The sequence below is a fragment of the Arachis hypogaea genome, chromosome 19, assembly GCF_003086295.3.
Source record: "Arachis hypogaea cultivar Tifrunner chromosome 19, arahy.Tifrunner.gnm2.J5K5, whole genome shotgun sequence".
Lineage (NCBI taxonomy): Eukaryota > Viridiplantae > Streptophyta > Magnoliopsida > Fabales > Fabaceae > Arachis > Arachis hypogaea.
This window is the reverse complement of record NC_092054.1, coordinates 25762384-25767101: the sequence shown is the minus strand read 5'-3', so window position 1 is coordinate 25767101 and position 4718 is coordinate 25762384.

The following is a 4718-nucleotide window of genomic DNA, read 5'->3' as shown; positions in this document are numbered from 1 at the left end:
TTCCGACTTTACTTTCATTGTAAACCGTTGTTTTTGAAAAGAGGCATAAGACGGTCATGAATCACTGGTGCGATTATCTTCATGTATCCTATTACAGTAATTCCTAAAAACCCTCTACTGAGAACCCTTTCGAGGATGATGTTCTCACCCCCCTACATTTTTCCCCTTTCAGGATGTGGGCGCAGAAGTTACGAAGAGCTTATTTAATTGTTGTTGTGATGCTCTGTATTGTTTTAGTTATGGTTTATTGTACCCTCGCCTTTATCTTGATATATTCTGTAAGAGGGATAGGAATTGTATTGGATAATGTTTATAATATTATCTATGTATATAAGTGTATATATGTATGTACCCTTTATGAGTTTTTGTAAGTTGTATGGTATTTATGGATGTACGTTATCGAACGAAAGTATCTTTGGGAGCGGTATTGCGGTTTAAAGTTTCAAACAGGCTCATATTTTAGTATTAAGTAGTATAAGTGTCGTCGTAATGTCCGAGCTATCAGAGTCGCGCAGCCGGAAGTGTGAACTTTGGTAGTTAGGGTGTTACATTATGGTATCAGAGCAGTCCTTCCTGTAGAGCCTGAGGAATGGACCAACTATGCTTCAATTGCATACTCTGAGCGTTTGTCATGTATTAGGTCTTGTCGAATGACGAGAATTAGAGCTTGATGCACATGACGGTCTATTGATTAACGATGTTAGTCTTGCATTGCAAAATTCTTTGTATTAAGTTTGGCCGGCTTAATACTAGTGAATTATGTATATGAAAGCACTGATGGGTTATCATAGATGAAATACGAGTTTTGAGTAAATCGAATCGCGGGCTTTGGGAACGTTAAAAACTATTTCTCGAGGCTATTCAGTTGTGTGTCTTGAATTTTATTCGAGTCGATCTGTTCTTTTATACCCTAACCTGAAGTTCTTGTTTGCTAATCTTCTTGAAAAGTAGTTTGATTTTCTCGACTCTATTCCTCTATTCATATGCATTCTTGTTTGATCTTAAGTGCATATGCTTGGTTGAACTCCTTGTTGTATCTATCTTTCTCTGTTGGAGTTCTTCTTGATTCAAGTATTCTTTGATATAGTCTTGAACTTGTCTTAATGTGCTGTGACTTTTAACTCCGGGTTCTGTGTTCATTCTTAGAGAACTTGTTGATTCAGTTTTCCTCTTATTTGACAGTGATTACAGCTAATTTTGAGATTTTTATAAAAATTGCTGTTGATTAGATACATACTTATCTATATACGAACTTTGAAGATTTCTTATACAGTTTAACAATTATTTACTCCTATTACCTCGACAGTACTTTTACTGGTTTATAGAACTGCACCTACTTAAAATACAAATTGACTTTCTAGTAACTTTACTATAGTTCCAATGGACATCTTTATTTGATTGTGTATTTGGATATTTTCCGAAATACTGGAAAGAAAGGATTTTTCGCTTTTATTCCGGTTGAGTTTCGTTTGATAAGCTTTACTTAACTATTTTGAATTGAGTTTGGTTTAGCATACTACATGGTTTATGCCATTGTTGTTCTTTTGAAAATGTTGGATTCATAGCTTTCTTCTTATGAACGGACTGGTTCCTTCTTAAGCTTTTCACCTCTATGAATGTCATACGTGATTCTGTTTTTAACTAATCTTTTACATCTTGTGAACATTACCATTGATCTTGGTTTGTCCCCTCTTGTGAATCTCATCCTTATGTGGGTCAGCTTGATTCGTTTCAAGATAGTGCATTGTTTATTCTCCCATTATCTCTACAAGAGTTTTTAGTTAAAGATTTATCATTGAAAAAATTACAAATGATTGAGTTGTCTTTTTCTATGACTTTTGTATTCTTTTGGATCAATTTAAAACTTGTTTGATGTTTCATGTCTAGTGGATCTTGTTTAAACTACTTTGATTTAAGATCTTTTCTAGTATGGCTTGACTCCTTTTTAGTACATCTTAAACTTCTTGAATGTTCTTCTGAGATGGTGATTTCAAGAACACTTTTGGAGTCTTGTTTTGAACTTTTTAAAGAAGTTTCGAACTCTCTTGTAAGAAGTTTTAAACGGAATTTATTTTCTGTTGCTTGATTGAGAGTGAAACCATTATTCGATTTTGACAAAAATTGCTCTTAAAGTTGGCATGCGCTATTTTAAATGAGGTTTTGGAGAGCTCCCTTGTTTAGTGGAAATTGGTTTGTTCTGATGCACCACTTATTTTCTTTACCAAATTAAAAGCAAATTTTTAGCTCGAAATTTCTTTTCTAAAAAGAGTTTAACTTCCTCTTTCGTACTTGCTATAAGTGTTATACACGCTTGTTTGAATATGAATTTTTAGAATTTTTGAACAAGCATTTGATCACTTCCGAGTTTTTATGAACTGCTTTTGGTTAAGTTGTGCTCTAATTATCCTTCTAAAATATTTGAGGAAATATTTTAGCTCTTAGCCAAAGTTGTGTGCATTTTGTTTTTGGAACTCTACAAAATCTACTTCAACATGAAATTGTATTAAAGTAAAGCCACGTTTATGCTTTTGTTACTCCCTTGAAGGATGTTTGTTGTTTAACTTCTCTTTCAGACTGCGAAGTGATATTTTTACAAGTTTTCGATTCTTTTAAGAACAATGTATTCGGAAGTATTTCAATTATGCTCTTGAGTTCTGTGAGCTTTGTCTTGGGTTTGAGAGATTCTCCTCTATAAACTTCATACTTCTTCGACTCACCTTGAATTTGTTTCAAACTAATGCGCTGATCCTTCTCCTTGTTGAACTTATTGGATTTCTTTGATTCAAGGATTATCTTTGAGGTTGTCAATTGAATTGTGTCTAGTAAACTTCATTGCTTGAGTATCCTTGGTTATCTAGGATTGGATACATTCTCTCAAATCTTTGAGTACTATCCTTGACATTTGACTCTCCTTTTTAAATCTTGTATCCTCCTGAGTAGACTCGAGAATTGTTTTGATATCACGTGTGACTTGTAGACGTAGTAGCGCGATGCGTTAGTTCTTTAAGACGTGATATGTGTATACGGAAGTTGAAGCGGTAGGGGTGCAACGTTATGAGTTGTGGGTGTTTTGTTCCTTGCGAACGGGTTGTGGTTGTCAGGCTTGTGGTCAAATTTGGGGTTTGTAAAGTGCTTGATGGAGTTGGAAAGTTGAAACTTTAAGGTTGATATGAGATTAGTGTGCGGAGGTTGAGCACGTCGTTTTAACTCCATCCTGTTCGATAGCCTTTGATGCCTTGCGCTTCTATCACATGATTGAACCATGTTATCTTTTGCATTGAGCCTACCTTGTAACGTTTGCTTTGCAATCACACTCCTACCTTTACATCCTTATGCTTATGACAATCAAAGTATTTGAAAGTCGTATATATGATTATATTTTGAGATATTTTTGCTTCTTCCTTAAAAATGTTCAAGGATGAACTGTTATGGAATTTCTTTCATTTTGTATCAATTTTCGAGGGCGAAAATTTTTATAAGGTGGGTAGAATGTAAGACCCAGAATATTTGAAAAGTCTTATTATGATCAAGTCTCAAATCCTACAGTTATTTATAGCCTTAATTTCAGAGATTATTTTACTAAAGATAATTAAGGCAAGTTTTGATTTATTGGATTTGAGATAAGTTATGATTATTATCCAATTTTATAATTATTGGATTATTTTCTATATTTAAAGTATAAGGTTGATAGTTATGAAATAATAAGGATTTTATATGATTTGGATTAGATAAATAATATTTTAAATATTATTACTGCTATTTTGGAAAATGAAGAAATTAAGTATACTATTTCTAATTTTTTGATTTGGGCATTTTATTGAAAATAATTTGTGAAATTGGTGAGCAAATAGTATTTTCTATATATAATTAGTATTGGATTTAATTTGGGTTTCAATTACTATATTATTCCCAATTTTAAGTGAAATTACCAATTTACCCCTAACCCTAAAACCCTAACCCATGACCCGGTAACCCATTGTTTTTCCCATGCCCCAGCTGCAGCCGAAACCCCCTTCTTCCTAACTCAGCAGCAGCGTTTCTCCATGATGGAAAAGGAAAATAGAAACAGAAAAGAAGATGAGGGGGAATCAGAAGCACAACACCCACGGTGCACGATGTCCGAAGGAGAAGAAGAGGAGAGGAGAAAGGAGGCCGCGCCGGCGCGTTGGGCTTCATCACTGCCATCGCGTCGCCGTCACCGGCCCTACGAGTGGCCATCCGCACTGCTGCCGCCGTTCTGCGACGAGAGGATGTTCGCAGAGGGTAGCGTCGGAGAGAGGGAGAGGCTGAGCGTGGGGCTTTCGCCGTCCTCCTCGTCGCGGACTAGCTCGCCGCCGCCGCTGTGATGCTCACGCCGTCGTCCTCCTCACCGCGAAGTCTGAGTCCTCGCCATCCATGGAGGGCCGAAGAGAGAAGCCCGAGCAGAAGAGAGAGAGAGAACGTCAGAAAAGGGGGTCCCTATTCTGCGGCCGTGCCTCCGCCGTCGCGGGTCCTCCGCTGCCCTTCCACCATCGCCGAAGTCCTCCATCACCGTGGCTTGCTGTTCGAAGCTGCTGCCTCGCCACTACTGGAGGTCTTCCCCGATCCGGTTTGAAGGAGAGGACGCCATTGAGTGGGGGAAACGCCTCTGTCACGCTCCTCGGTCACTGGTGGTGGAGCCGCGTCGCCGTCACCCCTGGGTTGCTGTTCTTACCACCGCTGCTAAAACCACCGCCGAG